This window comes from Trichechus manatus, unplaced genomic scaffold, assembly GCF_000243295.1.
Source record: "Trichechus manatus latirostris isolate Lorelei unplaced genomic scaffold, TriManLat1.0 scaffold00022, whole genome shotgun sequence".
Lineage (NCBI taxonomy): Eukaryota > Metazoa > Chordata > Mammalia > Sirenia > Trichechidae > Trichechus > Trichechus manatus.
Window position 1 is genome coordinate 20,689,653 of NW_004443958.1, and position 22,266 is coordinate 20,711,918.

A 22,266-nucleotide genomic window follows, 5' to 3' on the forward strand; every position below is an offset into this window, starting at 1 on the left:
AAAAAAAAAAAAAGAAAGAAAGAAAGAAATGAGCATCATAGATGTTGTCAGCTACCGTTGAGTTGGTCCCTGACTCATAACAACCCCACGCACAATGGGATCAGACTGTGGTGACCCATAGGATTTTCCCTGGCTGAGTTGTTCAGAATCATATCTCTAAACCTTTCTTCCGAGCATCATAGATTGTAGTTGTTGCTGGTAATCACCATCGAGTTGATTCTGACTCATGGCGACCCCATGTGTGCAGAATACAACTGTGCTCCATAGGGATTTCAAGGCTGTGAACTTTCAGAAGCAGATCGCCAGGCCTGTCTCTCAGGGTGCCTCTGAGTTGGTTCCAACCGCCAACCATTCAGCTGGTAGTCGAGTGCTTAACTGTTGGCGCCACCCAGGAGGAACATAAAACTGGAATCAGGGAGCCCAATTAGGTGACACATTCAGTCCTAAGAACAAGAGATGGTGGCAGCTCTAATTAAGAGGAAGAGTAGGTTTTGACAGGAAGAGATGGATTCAATTGATATTTAGGAGACAGAAACAACAGAATGTGGGAATCAGGAATCAAGAAGCACCAAGGCCAACCCCCAGGAGAAAAATTGGTGGGACCACCGGCTGAGAAGGAGCTCAGGGCAAGGCCAGAGCCTCTTCTGGACAGCAAGCAATGAGTGTGGCTTAGCCTTCATCACGAAGCCTGAGATGTAGGGTTCGGTTTGCAGCCCTCTCTTGAAACACAGCCAGAAGCAGTGGCTTCTGGTCAAAATGGGAAAAAAAAACAAATGATGATTTGGTCAGCATTAATGAAATGGAGCCAAAATGTCAGCTCTTGGGAGCCAGTTGAGTTCTGTTTGAAACGAAATTCCTTTTTCGTTTCCTTTCTGTTTGTTTAGTAAGGAAAGCGAAAGCGGGCCAAAAGGATACATTTTCTAGCGCTACCTCATAGCCTCATTCACCATGGAGGGGTAACTGTGCCTCTCAGCCTCACAGAAGGTTAGTTAGAACTCACTCATGAATGCTCTTGAAGCTGGCTGAAGACGAAAACCAGTGTGTTATGTGGTGATGACTATTCTGGTATTACTGCAACTTCATTTTCAGAGCTGAGCCGCCGTCATTAACAGAATGGGCAGCCCACGGCCAGTTCTTCTCACGGACATTCTCCTGACAAATCCTCCTGAAAGGATGGACATTTAAAAGCATAATGTGACATTAGGAAGATAGTTGGAAGGGTGACTACAGTCTAGTTTATCTGCTGTTGTCCATGTAAACCCCTGCTCAGGAGAAGGTCTGAGAACTAAAAGCAGAAGACACAAAGCCACCCAACAGGGACTGAGATGAAAACGGGTACCAGGGAGAGTGTGCTTTGGATTTTGGTGGCCAAGTTTAAAACAAAGTGTATCATTTTTGTACAAGGTTATTGCTTTGAAAAAAAAATGTGAGACTCGGATCCATGTTTTCTAGCCTCTGAATCCAGAACGGAGTCCCTAGGTGGTGCAAAGGTTAATGTGCTTGGCTGCTAACCAGAAGGTTAGAGGTTCCAGTCCACCCAAAGGCACCTCAGGAGAAAGACCTGGCAATCTACTTCTGAAAATTCAGCCACTGAAAACTCTGTGGAGCACAGTTTTACTCTGACACACATGGAGTCTGCACGAGTCGGAATCAGCTCCACAGCAACTGGTTTGTTTTTTGTTTTTGTTTTACATCTAGGATATCTCATTTTGTATTCTGAGTAACTTTGGGCATATAAGGTACTCCTCATATATAAGAGTATCCTTAAAAGAGAAGAGGTTGTTTTGGAATTTAAGGAGTTAGAACAGTGCCCGGCATATGCGAGCTTCCTATAATTGCTAGTAATAGCAGTGGGGTAACAACAGTGGAGCGGTTGTGGTCGTGGTGGTGGTACTGTGTCCATTCACCAAACTTTCACTTGGTTCTTTAAGTGGGTCAGGCTCAGTGCTAGGCACTGGTAATAAAAACGGAAATAAAATAATATTGCCTTCAAGGAAATCATATCAGTTCACTCATTCATTCATTCTTTGGTGCATCCATTCGACTGACAGGCACGCATCTATTAAGCACCTACTATAAACAACTCTCCGCTAAGCACTGGAGAATTGGCTAAAATGAATGAGCGATCTCTGTCAACAAGGAGCTCGTAACTGGTTCATTAATTCATCCATTAATTTCACCTGCACATTTTAAGCACTTTCTCTGTCCCAGGCACTGTACTAGGCAAATGGATGCTGTGGAAAACGTCTGGATTTAGTTTCCGAAAACCTCACTTTACACCTGAGAACAGGCCGTTTACTAATTTCCGCCGAGTCGTGTCCCCTCCTTCAGCCTCACTTTCTTCATCTGTACGTTTGTGCTGGTTTCTGTACCCTAGGTACCTTGCAAAGCCTTTGTGAGCTGCAGATGAAATGGTAGGTGGTATAAGTTTGTTACACAAATGTCTCATGTCATTATAGTATTTATCAACTCTGATATGATTGTTGTTGTACACAGTCAAGTCAATTCCAACTCATAACAACCCTGTAGGACAGAGTAGAACTGCCCCATACAGTTTCCTAAGCGGAATTCTTTACAGGAGCAGATTGCCAGGTCTTTTCTCCTGTGGAACCACTGGTGGATTCAGACTGCCAATCTTTTGGTTGGTAGCCGAGTGCTTAACCATTGTGCCACCAGGGTTCCTTGTGTAAATATCTGATGAAATAAACTGAGGCTTCAGGATTGAGAGACCAGATATGCCTTGGAGTACCAATTATTCCCCAGCTATGGGATAATAATAACAATAATAATACCCATTGCCATCCACTCAATTCTGACTCATAGCAACCCTGTAGGACAGAGTAGAACTGCTCCATTGTGTTTCCGAGGCTGTAAATCTTTATGGAAGCAGACTGCCATATCTTTCTCCTGCAGAGTGGCTGGTGGTTTTGAACCACAGACCTTTTGGTTAAAGGCTGAGTGCTTAACCACTGTGCCACTAGGGCTTCTCAATAATTATAATTATGATAGACACCATTAATATTAATATGATAACATCAATAACATTATTATTACTACTACTACGATACAGCACCAAAGCGTAGTACTTAAAACACAGGTTTTAAAATCAGAGAGACCTGATTTCAAAGCATAACATTTAAAACAAAGGTTTTGAAATCAGAGAGACCACTTCCTAGCTATGCAACTTGGATAAGTTAATTCATCCCCCTGAGCCCCAAATCCCTTATAAGTAAAGTGAAGATGATAATCAGAACTACTTCACAAGGACATTTGTAAAGATGAAATTACATAGATGGATGCATACTGCTCATCCCTCTAGCTGGTACACGTAGCTTGGTGATTGGTAGCTATTCATATGATTGCAGTGGGAATCTACTGGTGTAGAAATACCATACAAATGATTATACTCCTTACAAGTTAGGAAAAAACACTGTTTGAAAGCCGAGACCAGAAAGAGCACATAAATGAGCCTACTTTATCCAGCGTAAAAATGCATTACATGGAAACAAATCGTAGAAATGAAAGACACATGGTTCAACTATAGTGAGCATAGAAATGTACTGTTTGGAAATGTGGTGAAGAAACGGAATCAAAGGACTTAGCTCCATCCAGGATAGACCTACTGCACAGTGTAGAAGAGATACGGTACAAAAATTACTGACCCTCGCTTCCTATTCCAGGCAGCATTTCTGCACCTATTCCGCTCACTACGGAGCCAAAAGGAGCATCCCTGATTCTGCATTAAATGTTAAAAATATGCTCATGTTGCAATTTCTAGGGGATCATTTGCTTTTGAAGTCATTGCTGATTAGGAAGAAACATGGAGAAATTCAGTGTTTTTCATCTTGTTAAAACATAAAGGAAAAGTGGATTCCTTTACTCAAATTCTGCTTCACATTCTAGTAGCAGTAAAGAAAATGTCAGTGTCTCAAGAAAAGTCTAAACATTTCAGTGAAGCGTATGCCTGTGGAGCGTAGATGTGGAAGACTGTCCTTTCTGGCCCTCAGCATCGGCGGGAGGGTCACGTGCTTATCAGACACTTACCCTACCAGATCTGTGGCTTTCTTAAAGCCACCCCAATCAGGAGGGCATGGTCTTCTTATATAGTTTTTATTCCCAAAGCACTCTGTTCATATCTTTCTTGTGGCATTTGTACCGAGAGGATATTTTGAAGTATTAATCCAGGTTGATTTTTCCATATTTTCTTGTAGCTATTACCCTTTTTCAGCAGGCAGAAGAATAGCTTTCTAAACTCACTGCATTCATAGGGGAGAATTATTCAGGCTGGAGGACAGAGTCATATTCTCAGCTTTTAATTTCAAACAAATGTTCTTGAACTAGATTGTTGTTTTTAGCTGTGTCCAGTTGATTCTGACTCCTAGCAACCCCACGCGTGCAGAGTAGAACTGCTCCATAAGGTTTTCAAGGCTGTGACCTTTCAGAAGTCGATCACCAGGCCCGTCTTTCAAGGAATCTCTGTGTGTGTTTGAACAGCTGACCTTTGGGCTAGTAGTAGAGTGCTTAACTGTTTGCGCCACCTAGGGATTCCTTCTTGAACAAAGGAAATAGATTTAAAATCCAGGCCCAGAAAATGATCATACGAGGCTGAGAAAGGACAAATAGCCCCAAAGGTCACGGCCTTGTATGTCCAAGGATCTTTCATTTATCCTCACGTTGAAGCTGGACATAAAATTCTACATTTCCTTTAATACAGTAGAAGTGCTTCTCTTTTGGCTACTTGTGTCCAAGGTTGCTGTTGAGAAGTATGATGTCAATTTCTTTATCATTCTTTTACATGTGATCTGCTTCTTTTCTTTGGAAGCTTTTGGAATATTCTTTGCAATCTTCTAAAATTTCACCTATTTATAATCTTTTTGGTTTTGTTTTCCACCAGTGTCACACTCCTTGTCATCTCGTTCCTTAACTTGAGAAATTTTCAGCCATTCTGTCTTTAAATATTTCTTCTCTACTTAATTTTTTTCCCCCTGTAAATCCTGTCTTAAAGATGTTGGTATTCCTCTTCTACTCATTATATTTATCAGGTACGTTGCATGTTTTCTTTCTCCTAAATCCTTTGGGTGCTTTCCAGGAGTGGTCCTCAGTCTGATCTTTCAGATCAATAATTTGTTCTGTTTTTGTTCCCATACACTGATCTCTTTATTGTAAACATTACATTTTTCCCTGGCCAGTATGCCCACTTTTTTCTTGTAGTCTCTGCTTTATGTTACACAGATCTTCCCTGACCTCTTCGAAGCTATTGTAAAAGTTTATTCTATCTGGTCCGTTATTTTTGCTCCCCTTGTTGCCTGCTTTGTTGTTGACACTGTTGTCTTCCCTTTGTTGAAGATGAACTCCTCGTTTGTCTCATAATACTGTCCTGTGAACTCATAGTCCTGATGGAAACTTGTAAAGGGGGAAAGCCTCAACAACTTCCTGCTTATTACCCCTCCTGCCAGGTGAGTCTGCCTTTCAGGGATGCACCCTGTACTTCTGAGTGGAGCCATGTTCTTTTTCAAGATGGTGTATGGAGTGTAGAGAAGGAATGCGGTAAGAAAGCCAGCTGGTCAACCTGCATCACAGTAGCTACTCCTCAGTCGGGTCTTAGAGTCCCCTGCTCTGTCCCTGCCATCCTTGGCCAGCCCCTGTCTGGCACTGTTCTTTGCCAGTTTTTCATTTGGGACAGAATGGACACCATGGACCATCTTGGGGAAAAATGGAGGACTTATCTCAAAGGGAAACCCAGTCTGTCCCCCATCTGAATCACCTCAATCTGTTCTCTTCTGTGATACCATCTCCCCAACAAAGGACCCCAATGTATTGTCTTCTCTGGGGTTTTACCAAACTTTTTTTTTTTTAATTTTATTGTGCTTTAGGTGAAAGTTTACAGCACAAATTAGTTTCTCATTCAAAAATTTATACACAAATTGTTTTGTGACGTGGGTTGTGATCCACTCAATTGTCAGCACTCTCCCTTTTCCCTTTATATTCTGGGTTCCCTGTGTCCATTTGTCCAGGTTTTCTGTCCCTTCTTGCTTCTTGTCTTTGCTTTTGGGCAGATGTTGTCCCTTGGGTCTTGTATACTTGATTGAACTAAGAAATACGTCCCTCACATGTGCTATTGTGTTTGTTTTATAGGCCTGTCTAATTTTTGGCTGAAAGGTGGATTTCAGGAGTAGCTTCAGTTCTGAGTTAGCAGGGTGTCTGGGGGCCATAGTCTTGGGGGTTCCTCCAGTCTCTGTCAGACCAATAAGTCTGATCTTCTTTTGTGAATTTGAATTTTGTTCTACATTTTTCCCCTGCTCTGTCCAGGGACCCTCTATTGTGATCCCTGTCAGAGCAGTCAGTGCTTATAGCCAGGCGCCATCTAGTTCTTCCGGGCTCAGGCTGGTGGAGGCTGTGGTTCATGTGGTTCATTCGTCCTTTGGACTAATACTTTCCTTGTGTCTCTGGTTTTCTTCATTCTCCTTTGCTCTGAACACGATGGGAAATTTCCTACACTTTTTATACTTATTCTCACATCCATCAACCTCTTTGTCATATTTTTGTGGCATCTCAAGTTTGAGTATTAAGGAAAGAGCAAGCAACCCTGTGAGTTGACCACCTTGACACCAACTAGAAATTCTATTCAAAGTTTTTTCAGAGGAATCATTCTAAAGAAGAAAACTGATTGCCTTGTACCTCTGTCTATAACCCTCAGTGGTTCCTCGTTGCTTTAAAAATACAGACTGAGCTTCTTGGCAACACATACAAGGCCACCCTGCCTGTCCCTGCTTCCTTTATCAAGAGGTCACGGCCTTCAGCTACTATGAGTTTTACAGAGAATTTTCCATGTTCACAATGCTGTTTTGCACTTCTTACCTTTGTGCATGTAACTGCTCTTCTTATTCTTCTACAAAATTTTGGAATTTCTATTTATCTTTCTAAAATTCTGGCCAGATATCACCTTCCGTAGCCATTCCTCACTCCAGTATGGGTTTGATCCCTCCTCTCTGCTCACGCATCACTATGAATATCTCTTTCATAGTATTTGTCATCCAGGATAACTATGTGTCTGCTTACTAATGAAATACATTCTATCAATATCCCCATTGGTCTTTTTTTTTCAAATAAGTTTAGATCATTTGGTCAGTCAAATGGATGTTCATTTAAAATCTTTTTTTCTTTTTTTGCTTGCTTGTAGTAGCATTTTTTCATTATGTATTTTCCCCAATCACTGGATATTAAAAGAACATATAACAGAACCTAGTAAACTGGTAATAAATTCATTAAAAATAAATTATTTCTGACTGAAACTGCAGGAACTCCCAAAGCCATGGCCTCCAGATGCTATGTTAACCCAGAACTAAAACCATTCCCAAAGACCACTCTTCAAACAAAGATTAGACTGGACTATAAAATAATACACGTGAAGAGCGTGTTCCTTAGCTCAAGCAGATACACGAGACCAGATGGGGGGCTCCTGTCCAGAGACAAGAAGAGAAGGCAGGAAGGGACATGAGTTGATTGGATGGACACGGGAAACGCAGAGTGGAGAGGGGGAGTGTGCTGTCACATTGTAGGGATTGCAACTAACATCACATGACAATATGTGTATAAAATTTTGTATGAGAGATTAACTTGAGCTGTAAACTTTCACCTAAAGTACAATTAAAAAGTAAAAAAAAAAAAAACTTAGTTATTTAATACTGAAACTACTTCTTATACCAAATAGTCCAATGACTTTTGTGAAACACAGTAAGTTATTTATAAACAAAAACTACGTTACAAGATTATTGTATGTTTAATCTAGGCTAGGGGCTTAGACACTACTGATGGTTGTATTTACTTTTTCTCCAGTCCCCAACGCATCCATTCCATTTCGGGTATTGAAGCTTGGCAGTCTGTCTCCTCTGGATAGCTATTTGCTTCTGTGAATAGGAATGGAAGAATATTCTGGGGAAAAAATGGGGACTGGACATCCCAACCCTTTCCCTTTGAAGTCCAATGTTATTCAATGCATCTGACGGACTGGGGTATCTCCCACTGAGGCTACATTTCAAGAAAAGGTGCTGTGAACCCAGGGGGAAAAACTTCTCACAACGGAGAGTGGTCTGGACTGTGAACTATAGCCCAATATCTGGGCTTGGGTCAGCAGAAGAGAATTAACATCACACAAGCTGCTTGTTGAAGAGTAAAGGAGACAGCGTTTGGAGAAGGCTCAGACGTATATGAGGGACGCTTTAATGGAGGGATCATTTTCACAATAAAGCCATCCGGGGGTCATTTGGACACTTTTTAATGTCCTCTTATTTTGTAGTCACTGGCTGGTGAAGTCCAGGATGCATAGGTTGCACTTTGTAGTTTTTAGATAAGAAAAGGGACGTAGTAGTGGAAAACCGCCAGTGGTTTCAAACTCCTTTCCTCAAAGCCTTAGAAGTTCAACAAAAGACCCAGGGGGAGTGGATGGGTTTTAGTGTTTCAAGTTCCCTTCCCTGTTTCAACCACCTGTCCTACTTTCATCCACTTTACACATGGGGGTGTCAAGTAAAATTTAGGTATTTGACCACCTTTGCTGTTGTTGTCAGCTGCCCTGGAATGGGCCCTCGCTCCGTGGCGACCATGGTGACTCACGCACAATGTAATGTTGCCCAGTCCTGTCTCCATGATCAGATTGCTGCGATCCCTAGGGTTTTCACCAGCCTTTCTTAACTAGTTCATCTCAGTTTGGAAGCTCCGCTGAAAGCTGTTCAGCATCATAGCAACGTGCAAGCCTCCACTGACAGACTGGTAGTGGCTGCCCATGAGTTGCATTGACCAGGAATCAAACCTGGGTCTCCTGCATGGAAGAAGAGTTTTCTACCACAGAACCACCAGTGCCCTCATCCGACCACCGTAATTGACAGAGAATTCACCGCACCCTGAGGCATCTCATTCCTCTTATAACTCTTCTCATTATTGTTAATGTGAGGCGGCTCGCAGTAACTCATTGTCTTCCACAGTTTCAGGTTTTATTCTAGCACCTCGCTGCTCAGTGTGTGGTCTGGGAACGAGCATTGGCAGATTCTGACAGCTTCTTAGATTGCAGGATCTCAGGCCACACCCAGGTTCCACATTTGAACAAGATCCCCATCGATCTGTGTGCACATTAAAGTGTGAGAACCATTCATCTAGAACTAAACGTACAAGTCAACCCTGAGGGACCAAATTACTGGGCTGAGGACTCTGGGACCATGGTCTCAGGAACACCTAGCTCAATTGGCATAACACAGTTTATAAAGAAAATGTTCTACATTCTACTTTGGTGAGTAACATCTGGGGTCTTAAAAGCTTGTGAGCGACCCTCTAAGATACTCCACTGGTCTCACCCTGACTAGAGCAAGGGAGAATGAAGAAAACCAAAAACATAAGGGAAAGATTAGTCCAAAGGACTAATGGATCACAAGCACCACAACCTCCACCAGACTGAGTCCAGCACAACTAGATGGCACCTGGCTACCACCACTGACTGTTCTGACAGGGATCACAATAGAGGGTCCCAGACAGAGCTGGAGAAAAATGTAGAACAAAATTCTAACTGACACACACACAAAAAAAGACCAGGCTTACTGGCCTGACAGAGCCTGGAGAAACTCCGATAGCATGGTCCCCGGACACCCTTATAACTCAGTAACGAAGTCACTCCTGAGGTTCACCCTTCAGCCAAAGATTAGACAGGCCCATAAAACAAAACGAGACTAAATGGGCACACCAGCCCATGGGCAAGGACGAGAAGGCAGGAGGGGACAGGAAAGCTGGTAATGGGGAACCCAGGGTCGAGAAGGGGAGAGTGTTGACATGTCATGGGGTTGGCAACCAATGTCACAAAACAATCTCTGTATTAATTGTTTAATGAGAAACTAGTTTGCTCTGTAAACCTTCATCTAAAGTACAATAAAAAACAATAATAAAAGGACTAGTCAAATGCAGCTTCATAAATTTCCCCTTCAGTACTATACAAGGGCATTGTATCTACATCAAAAGGCATCAGGATCAGCTAAAGTAAAAAGAATAAATCTACACTTTTTAATCCATGGCATCAAAATAATACCTGAACTTCTGACATTATACTGTGCTCCAGAAATTAGACCAGCAAGCCCTGGTGGGCAAAAAAATCAATTCTATTTTAATTTTAATGCCACTGCTTATGTGTGGTAATCTAAATTTGCCCAGTAAATTTATCCTTAATGTAAAAATAAGTTTAAAAATGCACTTACCCACTTAAAATAAATTGGACGAGTATTGCTCAATTTTTAGCCAGCTATGTCCAGCTCATCGGGATGGTGATAAGCAGATAAAGTACATTCTCTGAAATTTCTTGATTAAGTAGGAAGGTACAGGATAGTCTATTCCAAACCCTGACCCAACCACAAAGACAAGCTTCAGAAATTTGCTGGCAGACTGAGACTAACAGATAGATCAAGGATAAAACTAGGCAAGTTTGGAGAATTCTACAAAAGAGATGGAGAAGACTTTAGGAATGACTTAGTTCAGCTGAGGAGTCCTGGTGGTGCAGTGGTTAACTGCCAGGCTGCTAACCAAAATGTCGGCACTATGAACCCATCAACCGCTCCACAGGAGAAAGATGTCGCAGTTTGCTTCCATAAAGATAGCAGCCTTGGAAATCCTGTGTGGTAATTCTATTCTATCCTATGGGGTCACTATGAGTCGGAATCAACTCAACTGCAATGGGTTTGGTTATTTCAACCTCCTCCAACCAAAGGTGAAAACACTGAGAGTCGTGGAGATGAAGTGAAATGCCCCAAGTCATTTGCAAAACTATGATACATGGATGCGTTAAAATGTATTTTACTTTCAACAAAATATGAAATAAATTTGTCAATCACTTCCTTTATGACAAAAATTAATCCATGTATTGTTTAATAGCTTTACTGAGGTGTCATTTACTTACAATACAATTCATACATTGTAGGTGTACAATCATACAATTTTAGTAAATTTGTACACTTGTTCAACCATCAATACAATCAGATTTAGAACATTTACCATCAGCCCCAAAAGGTACCCTTGTGCACGTTTCCAGTTAACACCCACACACCTAGCCATAGGCAACCACCAACCTGTTCCCTGTCTCTAAAATTTTGCCTTTTATATAGATTTCATATAAATGAATTCATACAATATATAGTCTTTTGTGTCTGCCTTCTTTCACCTTGAATAACATTTCAGAAGTTCATCCATGTTGAATATGTATCAGTTGTTTGTTCTTTTTTTATTGGTGAAAAGTACTCCATTGTATGGTGTCTTAGTTATCTAGTGCTATTACAACAGAAATACCATAAGTTGATGGCTTTAGCAAACAAAAATTTATTTTCTCACAGTCTAGGAGGCTAGAAGTCTGAATCTGGGCATCAGCTCCAGAGGAAGGCTTTCTTTCTCTGTCAGCTCTGGGAGAAGGTCCTTATCATCAATCTTCCTCTGGTCTAGGAGATTCTCAGTGCAGGGACCCCATGTCCAAAGGACACGCTCTGCTCCCGGCTCTGCTTTCTTGGGGATAGAAAGTCCCTCTGTCTCTCTGCTTCTCCCTATTGTATCTCAAAAGAGATTAACTCAAAATACAACCTAATCTTGTAGATTGAGTCCTGCCTCATTAACATAACTGCCTCTAATCCTGCCTCATTAACATCATAGAGGTTAGGAAAATACATCAGATCACAAAATCAAGGAAAACCACACAATACTGGCAATCATGGCCTAGCCAAGTTGACACATATTTTGGGGGGACACAATTCAATCCATAACATATGGGTATACCACATTTTGCTTATCCATTCGGCAGGTACTGAAGCTTCCAGTTGGTTCCAGTTTTGGATGGTCTCCTGTGTTGTGGGGCCAATTTACAATCTAGCAGAGCCATCTGGGACACCCCACATTGCTTCCTTGAGCTTCAGTTTCCCAACAAGTAATATTGAGATGATAGCCTGTGTCTGGTCTTTCTCAGGTGCTGGCTAACCTCAGGCTGCCTCATGCTTCCCTGGGAAGCTTCTGAAATACAGAAATTCTATGTTTCTGCTTCAGAGATTCTGACTCAGTAGGTCTTGGTTGGGACTCATTTTCATAAAGGTCCACAACTGCCTCTCAGGGGTCACTCAGCTTGGGAAATATTGTCTGTCTCATAGGATTATAGTAGGTATTAAATCAGGCATCATGCAAACATCTTAGTACAGTGCCTGGTGCATAATAAGATAAATAATCAATGGTCATTGTTATTGTTGTTGTAATTATTTGCTTGCAATGAGACAATGCATGTGAAAATGCCTAGCGTAGTGCCTAGCCCATGGTCCACCCCTATTGTCTAGCCCAAGGTGGCACCCAGTGGGTACATGTGAACGACTTTGTGATTAATTGGTTGGAAGGGCATGGGTTTTCACTTTGGCAGATTAGAAAAATAAGATAGCATGTTAAATGCTCTGTAAGACACGTTCAACACGTAGAGTGTGAAATTCTATGAAAATACCAACATCATATGATGAGGATGTGATGCAAATGGCAGATGGTTGAAAGGCTCTCTCTTCCTCAAAGTCTATTTTGAGCTGATCAACAGAATATCTGCTCTGAGCCTGGTTATATGGTATTGCCAGAAGAGGAAATGTCTGGCCAGTTTGGCTGTGCATGCTCTCCATCTGATCCACTCATTCATCTCAGAATATATTAAGTTGATCTGTCAAAGGAGCTTGTCTGCCCAGGTGTCAACAATATTTTTGGTTTTGTGTTTTTCTTCACCTGCTGGCTAGTGGTTTTTTTTTTTTTTTGCTTAAGAAGAAAGTTTTTAAGCCTCCAGAAAAAGTGAGGGTGGGGTATGGGCTGGCTCTGTCTCAAGATAGAGATTTTTATGTCATGAGCAATGTGAAATGTACTTTGTGAAAAAAATTCCTTCATTAAAAGACATTAAGAAATAATGAGATAGCAATAACACCATCTTGTACAAGATATTGTATAATATATTTAACAGAACCCATGCAAAGAAATGCTGGGTTGGCCTTGGGCAAACTTGCGCACTAAAGAAATGTCCTCTGTGGCAAATGTCTGCTATGGTACCTTATTATCTTTGTGATGCCTTTTTCCCCCCATTTTAAAGTCCTGGTAGCTACTAATATCTCAAGCAGATGAAGTCATACTGAAGGCACCCACACCGGAGGTACTGGAGTCAAACAGATGTGCATGAGTCCAGCTCTGCCTCCACTAACAGGGACACTTGGACAGTAACTAGTCTCCTTGCATCTCAGTTTTCCAATCTGTAAAATGGGGTTAAATGATCAAAAATGTGAAGCTCCTGGCATAGAAGTTTAGTGACTCTTAGGCCTCATTACTCCTTTATCTTGAAGATGGAAGGACTGAGCTTGCTGGCTCCTCTCCTAGACAGAGTGTTTCACGCAAATAACTTATACTCTCTTTCCTTCAGATCCCTCATCTGCTCAACAGTAGTGATAATCCCTGGTTGCACGAAGGTTAAGCACACCACTGCTAACCAAACAGTTGGCGGTTCAAACCCACCCAGGGGCTCTGCAGGAGAAAGACCTGGCGATGTGCTCTCATAAAGATTACCGCCTAGAAAACCCTATGGGGCAGTTCTACTCTGTCACATGAGGTCGATATGAGTTGAAAATCTACTCAACAGTACCTAGCAACAGCAACAACATCTTTATCAGGTAAAAGTTCAAAGGAATTGGGAAGATCAAAGGCTATGTAGGTACACTCCGGAAAAGGCTAGTAGGGCACGTGAGACACAAGAGTACCATCTGTTTTATTTGCTGTTTTAACTGCCCTTGTGGGAATTAAGGAATTACAGCAACTCTTTCCCACTAATGTGTGTTAGCGACCCGGTGTTCAGCCCTCCTGGGAGTCTGCTCATTCTAGAACAGGATACAAAGGAAAGGTTAACCTACAGGAAGAATTCATCAGCAGTGAAGTGGGTATGACATCAGCTAAATAAACATTCCAGGCTGAGGCAGGTCCCAGTGTCTTCAAACCAGATCATGGCTGTTGACCTTGTCAGCTATACCTAGGTAAGGTAACTCTTGATGTATGTACTTGTCTTTAACAAGTTTCAAAAGATTTAACATTTGAAATTTCAAGCAAAATTCAAGGAAGTCTCATCAAGTAAAATCTTCCTGAACATGTAACACAGAAACAAGGACTGAGTAACCCAGGAAAACACAGATTTATGCATTTTTTTTAGGATTCCTTTACAATAAAATTTTCCCAAAACTCTGTTCCACACAACACTTGTTCCATGTCATGTAATAGGTGTTATGGAATGAGTGTTTCTTCTGGGGTAAAATTAACTTGGAAAACACTGAGTTAAACACAGTCAAATTTTTGTAGGACTTCTCGGAGACTTTAAATTTCAATGGACTTTGTAAATCTCTAAGCGTGGTTAGAGTATGCAGCAGATCTGTCTTAGTTTACTAGCACTGCCTCGAAAAAAATACCACAAGTGGGTGGCTTTAAAGAACAGAAATTTCTTTCCTCCCAGTTCTGGAGACTAGAAGTCTGAATTCAGGGAACTGGTAGGCCAGGCTCTCTCTCTGTAGACTCTAGGGAGAGATCTTTGTCTCTCACAGCTTCTGTAGCCCTGGGAGTAAGGAGCCCTGGTGATGCAGTGGTTAAACGCTCAGCTGCTAACCTAAAGGTCAGCTGCTCTGTGGGAGAAAGATGTGGCAGTCTGCTTCCTTAAAGATCACAGCCTTGGAAACCCTATCTACTCTGCTCATAGGGTCACTATGAGTCTGGATCAGCTCCACGGCAGCAGGTTTGGTTTTTCTTAGCCCCAGGCGTTTCTTGGTGTTCCTCGGCTGTTCGTGGATGTATCTTGTCATGGTGCCTTCCCCTTGTGTGTGCTACTCCCCATGTCTGTTTTCCCTTCTTATAAGACACAACTCAGAAGGGATTAGGTTTAGGAACTACCCTATTCCGGTATGACCTCATTAACATAACAAACGAAAAACTCCATTGCCAGCAGGGTCATAGTCACAGATACAGGGGTTAGGACTTCAACAGATCTTTCTGGGGGTGCATAGTTCAATCCATAACAAGTTCCCACACTTACTTGGCCATGGAACCCTTTTCCCCACAGTGTTTCAGTAGGAAACAGTGTCCTTAGAACTTTGCTCTCTAAATGTGACTTATGAACCAACAGCAACAGCTTTACCTGGACCTAGTTGGAAATGCAGACTCCCAACTCCTATCCCAGACTTCCTGAAACAAGAAGCCTGGGTGATCTGAATATTCATGAAAGTTCAATAAGTACCGCATCATGCTATTGCAAATTTCAGTGACAAATTATTGAGCAGTAATGACCACAAGGGCTTAACTGAGGGTAATTTCCAAGTATACAATTGAATAATGATCTCTCTGGATGCCAGAGATAGAAGCCACCTTGGAAATCATCTCCTTCAATGGTTTTCAAACCATTTTGTAGTAGCATTAATGGAATCTTACATGGAAGTCCAATATAAGAAGGAGAAAATAAGCAGATCCTCACTGGTTGAAGCCAGGGATGGCTCATTCTCTCGTTACTCTCCTCCCACCTCACCCAGTGACCCTGTCCTGCATGCTCAGAATCCCTAGGAAGCTGCCAGTCCAACCCTTTCACTCAGGTATATAGTCAAAGGTGCTGCAGATAAGGGAAATGACTTGCCAACTTCCCCAAAGCCCTTTAGCAGCAAAGCTAGGACTACCAACCAAGTCTCTAAAATCTAGCTTTCTGCTCAAAAATTATATGGTAAATAATCTCAACGCATATTGCATCTCTTAACTGCCCTCAACCCGTGCCATTGGCCACATGTTCCCTACACATTCTGTATAGACGATGGAGTCTCTGTTAGATTCCTAATAACCAATGTCCGTAGTTAGGTTGGAGTCCCCGGTTGGTGCAAATAGTTAACATGCTTGGCTGCTAACTGAAAGGTTGGAGGTTTGAGTCCACTCAGGGCACCTGAGGCATAGCATTTTACATCCAGAAAATCAGCCATGGGAAAACCTAGGGCCCACATTTCTATCTGACACAAGTGGGATCACCACGAGTCGGAGTAGATTCAACAGCAACTGTTGTTTTTATAGTCGGGTTAGAACTCAAGCGAAAGTCTTTCAATCCATCTAGGTGGTAATTGCTCTGAGGATTCCTGATTGTCCACATAGTGACCATCTCACAATGAGGAAGAACAGATTTTAAGCCCATACTCTCAGGGGAGAGTACAATAATTGAGATGGGATTTGAAGACACAAGTATAGAAAGGTATTCTAACTTTATGGGGGGAGACTGCATAAATGATAGCGTAGAGGTGCTTGAGTATAATCGGACAGAGCGTATCCACAATTGCTAGAACATAAAGTCTGGAGGCACCACGGAAGGTGATAATGTTGAACAGCTGAGACTGACTGGTGAATGGCTTTCAATTCTATGAAAGGATGATTGGACTCTATCCTATTGTTTCCTAAAGTACATTCTACAGCACACTAGTTCCTCTAAGTGCCCTTGAATAGAAAGGGCTCTGTGGTTGAGTATGTTTGGAATCTGCTTTGTATTCCTCCCTTTTGGAGACACAAATTACACATATGCATGTTTAAAGGGGGGGGGGGATGGCTCAAGAAGTCCTTTAGTTAAAAAAAAATAAACTTTTAAAAAATTTTCTTTTATTAATTATAAGCACCCCTCCCCCTTTTTTGTGACAACACCTATTAACATCTCAGAGAACATGATTTGGGAAGTATGCTTTAGGCAAAAGGGAAATCACTGAATGTTTCTGATGGCAGGATTCACAGGACCTGGTCCTACAATCCACCTCTAACCACTCTTGTACAAGTCTTGCAAGCCCTCACCCATGTACACTGTACCTTCCTTCTAACTTCCAGTGAGTCTCCCCCAGGTTTGTCCCCCTTTTTTCTTACCCATTAGTAAGAAATATATAAGAAACTTAGAACTAGAACGTGATTATTTTTCAAATGGTATTTTTCAGTTTTACAAATTCCATTTGGTTCTTTTTTTTAAGTTTCTATTCCTCTGCTGACGCTTCCTATTTCATTATTTATTGCAAGCTTATTTTCCTGATTTTTTAGCATTATTACAAAATCTGCTTTAAAATACTTGTTCGGTAACTCCAGTAACTGAGTCATCTCAAGATTGGTTGATGTTAATTATGTTTTCTTTTGAGAATGATGGCATTCATGGTTCTTCACATCTTGAGTAGTATTTTATTGTGTCCTGGATGTCTTAATGTTATATGGGAGACTCTAGATCCTGTTATAGTCTTCTGAAATATGGCTTTGTGTGATTGTCTGCTTGTTCACTTTGTTTTAACACGCACTTAATATGATTAGACTCAAGCCACAGACTCTTGCTCTTGGGTGGCAGCTCAAAATTCCGTTCAGTTTATTTCTCCTTGGCTAAAATCTGTCCCATACTTGAGTAGTTCATAGGTCATTCAAAGATCTGAGCAGAATTTAGACTTAAAATTTCAGGCTCCCCCTCTCTGGCACTCTCCTTTCAGGGATCCCTCCTCACTTCCCAGTGGCTGTGGTCACCCCAATCTCTGTCCTCTAGTCCCACAGGCCAGAAAGATGGTAGGCCTCACTTCTTTTTGTTTGTTTGTGTTTTTAATCATAATTGTAGCCACCTAATGTGGCATCAAAGAGCCCTGGTGGCACAGTGGTTAAGTATTTAGCTGCTAATAGAAAGGTCAGCAGTTTGAACCCACAAGCCGCTCTGCCGGAGAAAGACGTGGCAGTCTGCTTCTGTAAAGATTACAGCCTAGGAAACCCTATGGGGCAGTTCTACTCTGTCCTACAGGGTCCCTGTGAGTCGGAATCGACTTGACAGCAACGGGTTTGGTTTTAATGCGGCACTGTCTTCACCTGCTCACAGGCTAAAAGCTGAAGAACAGGTAACACACTCCTTGACACTCAATTTTCCCTCCAAAGTGGGCCTGCTTTTGTTCCCTCTCCAGTGACTGTAGGTCAGTTTCAGTAGTCCCTCCCTTCACCCCAGTTCATTGCAGTTACCTGTGAGAGTGCCATGGCTGGTAAGAGCTACTTAGCCAGACAGAAACACCTCCCCCATCGCTTTTTGTTTTTCTTGCAGGTGGCTAAAGCGAATCCCAATTAGGTAGTTTAGTCAAATAATCGATCAACAATTACCAAATCATCATTTTATGTGTAGAACAATGCCCTATGGGGGAGGGGGACAGAAGCAGCTCAGAATACGATAGACCCTTACTGTTTCAGCTCACTCTTTTAAGAGTCTGTGTTGGCTTTGTATTTCTTCTTGGACCGTGAAGATCCAGGGTGGAAAGAGTCCTTTCCTGGGAGACAGGGGACAGAGATTGTGGCCCCAGCTCTACCACTAACCAGTGTGAGCCTTGGGTAAGGCATCTCATCCATCTGGGACTCAGTTTTCTCATCTGAAATGAGAACCAGTTGTGCTAGGGGATCTCCGACTTCCTGTTAGCCTAATGTTCTCCGATTTTTCTGAAGCCAAGTAGCTACCTGTTGGACCCTAGATGACTGGAGAGTGGTAATGAGGACTTTTTTATGTTCTTGGTTTTTCACATTCAGGGTTATTAAGCACAACATCATACTGTGAAGAAGAGGTCCTTTCCTCCTCAGAGCTTAATACATAGCCCGCTGGCTCTTCTAATTGGGTAGGTCACCCCAGACGACCTCTCCTGCTTTTATGGAGCGAGGCCAGAGGCTGGCTGGGCACACCCTGGGGAATGGCACAAAGATACGGGAGAAAACCCAGGTTACCAAGCTAGGTCCATTTATGAGACAACTGCAGCCCGGGAATTAAAATACAACTTAATTTTGTTCTTCATGGAGAGCGGGTTTTAGAGCTAGAAATATCAGAGCTTGTATCCTATCTCACTTCTTAGTAACTGTGTGTTGGGAGCAAATAATTTCAACTGTCTGAGCATCAGTTTCCTCAAAGGTAAAACTGAACTGGCAATCCCTAGTTACATAGCAGCTGTGAAGACACAATTGTTAACAGATGTCAAATGTCTTGTGGTGATGTTTCTAGTTGCCTGGAGGTGAGCCTTATGGCAACCTCGTGTACAACAGAACAAAATGCTGCCTGGTCCCGTGCCATCTTCACAAGTTGTTACGCTGGAGTCCATTGCTGCAGCCACGGTGCAGGCTGAGTGCCTTCCAACCTAGGGGACTCATCTTCCAGCACTATATTGGACGAGATTCTATTGTCATCCATAGGGTTTTAATTGACTAATTTTCTGAAGTAGATTATCAGGCCTTTCTTCCTAGTCTGTCTTAGTCTGGAAGCTCTGCTGAAACCTGTCCACCACGGGTGACCTTGCTGGTATTTGAAATACTGGTGGCACAGCTTTCAGCATCACAGCAACACACAAGCCACCACAGTGTGACAAAGTGACACACAGGTGGTAGGAAATATCCAGAACAGAGCCTAGTCTGTAGTATTCACTCAACAAACATCAGCACCTCCCCCACACAGAGCTAGGCTCTGGCAATGATACAAAAGAAGGAACAGAAGAAGTCTGGCTAACAAAGCATGTGCAGTCCTACTTGGAGACAGAATACTATCCAGTTAGATGAAATCTAAGATGGATCCCTGACAGGTGGTTTAATTTGTGTGGATTTTAGGCATTTTGATTCACTATAGCTTATCAGAAGGTGCCTGCAAACTTTAGGGACCCAGACACAGTATCTCTTAATTTACTTCTAAAAAAAACTCAAACCTGTTGCCATCAAGTCAATTCCGTCTCATAGTGACCCTATAGGACAGAGTAGAACTGCCCCATAGGGTTTCCAAGGAGCGCCTGGTAGATTCGAACTGCCGACCTTTCGGTTAGCAGCCGAGCTCTTAACCACTGCGCCACCAGGGCTCCTTATTTACTTAGCCATATTTAAAACTTCATTTTAGTTTACAGACACGTTGTTGTTGTTGTTGTTAGTTGCCATCAAGCTGGCTCTGACTCATGGCTACCCTATGCACAATGGAATGAAATGCTGCCTGGTCCTGTGCCTATTCATGGTCATTGCCATGTTTGAGCCCATTTAAACCTTATGCTGTGGATTGAATTGCATCCCCAAAAAATATCTGTCAGCTTGGCTAGGCCATAATTCCCAGTATTGTGTGAAGTGTCCACCATTTTGTCATCTGATGTGATTTTCCTATGTGTTGTAAACCCTGTCTCTATGTGATGAGATAGGATTATCGGCAGTTATGTTAATGAGGCAGGACTCAATCTACAAGATTAGGTTGTGTATTAAGCCAACCTCTTTTGAGATATAAAAGAGAGAAGCCAGCAGAAAGACGGGGGACTTCATTCCACCAAGAAAGTTAATGCCAAGCAAAGAGCATGTCCTTTGGACCCGGGATCCCTGTGCTGAGAAGCTCCTAACCAGTGGAAGATTGATGAGAAGGACCTTCCTTCAGAGCCAACGGGGAGAGAAAGTCTTCGCCTGGAGCTGGCACCCTGAATTCAGACTTCTAGCCACCTAGACTGTGGAAGAATACATTTCTCTTTGTTAAAGCCACTGTCTTGTGGTATTTCTGTTATAGCAGCACTGGATAACTAAGACACCATGACGCAGACAGTACACTTATTATCTTCCCTATGTTGTAGTGGAGGCAAATGAAATTTAGATGGGTGAAGAGACATGCCCAACATCTCATAACTGGAAAGCGGCAGTGCTGCACCTACCAAGGTTTTCTGACTTTATGCCCATTTCTCTTTCCCCATTCCACAGCTGCAGTCAATTCAGACCTTTGAATGATTTTGACCAGGCCCAATTACACTATATCTAGTGGGACATTGTATAATGTACACATTGTATGTTATACTAGGGGATTTTCATGTAACAACATAACCCATAAGCAAAGAGAACTTCTTATTTGGAGGACACTTAAAATAAAGCATCTGACATTTCATAGACAGTTTCCTAAACTTGAACCTGCTTTTCCTTACTTACCATTCTTTATGTTTTTCCAAACTTAAGTGCTCCTGACGGCTCTGCCACCAATCTTTGGTGTGACCCTGAGGGAGTCCCTGGATGGCATAAACAGTTAAGTGCTCAGCTGCTAACTGAAAGGTTGGAAGTTTGAATGTACCCAGAGGCACTTCAGAAGAAAGGCCTGGTGACCTGCTACTGAAAAATCAGCCATTGAAAACCCTATGGAGCATAGTTCTACTCTGACACACATGGGGTTGCCATGAGTCAGACTTGCCTCCATGGCAACTGTTTTTTTCTTTTTTTTCTTTTTTTGAGGAATCCAGCTAATCTGACTTTCACAATATTCCTTACTTCTGTACCTACCTCCCATCCTTCAACTCCTGTCTGTGTTCTCGTTCTCATCATTTCCCTCTTGGACCGTGGGTCCCTCTGGTGTACCTTCAGGCTGTCACCAAGTAAGCCTTCTAACTAAGATGCAGATTAAGTCCAGCCACACTCTTCGCTGGTTCCTCACGGCGTTGTGAATCCAAGCTACTTATTTGCAAGACATCCAAGGTCCCTCTTGAGTTGGGTCCTTCCTAGTTCTCTAGTCCTATCTCTTGCACATTGTCCCCATACACCCTCTGGTCCAGCCCCTTTAAGCCTATTTCCCAAAACCTATTACCATATTTTTATGAAAATAACGCACATCTTCTACATTTGTTTGCCAATGGCTCCCTCCACCCATGAGGTATTTTCATAAGCGCACTATGTTCATTTTCTTTTTTTACAGTAACATGTAAAAAAAAAAAAAAAAATCAGCATAGCAGGCTTAAGAAAATAACTCCCAGGGAGAAGGAGTGGTTGGCAAACAAACGAAGCAGACATGTGATTTGCGTAAAAATACAATATATGGTTTCAGCCTGTGATGGTTAAGGTTGTGTGTCAACTTGGTTGGCCATAATTCGCAGTGATTTGGCAGTAATCATGTAGTTTGGCAGTCATATGATGTTGTGATCACTTATATGATGAGATTTGATATAGTGCCATCACCTCCATGATGGGATCTGCTGTGAGTAGCTAATCTGTTAAAAGGGAGTTTTCTTGGGCATGTGGTCTACATCAAATATAAGTGGACAAGGTTCATGAGCTTTTTGCTCTCTCTGGATCCTTCAGCTGGCTCCTGTTCATCTGACCTCTGGTTCTTAGGACTTGAGCTAGCAGCTTACCTGTGGTCTTGGTTGCTGGTCTTGGGTGGGACTCTTCAGTCTTTGCAGCCTGTGAGCAAGAGCCCTGCTCTATGACCTGCTTATCTTGGGTTCACCA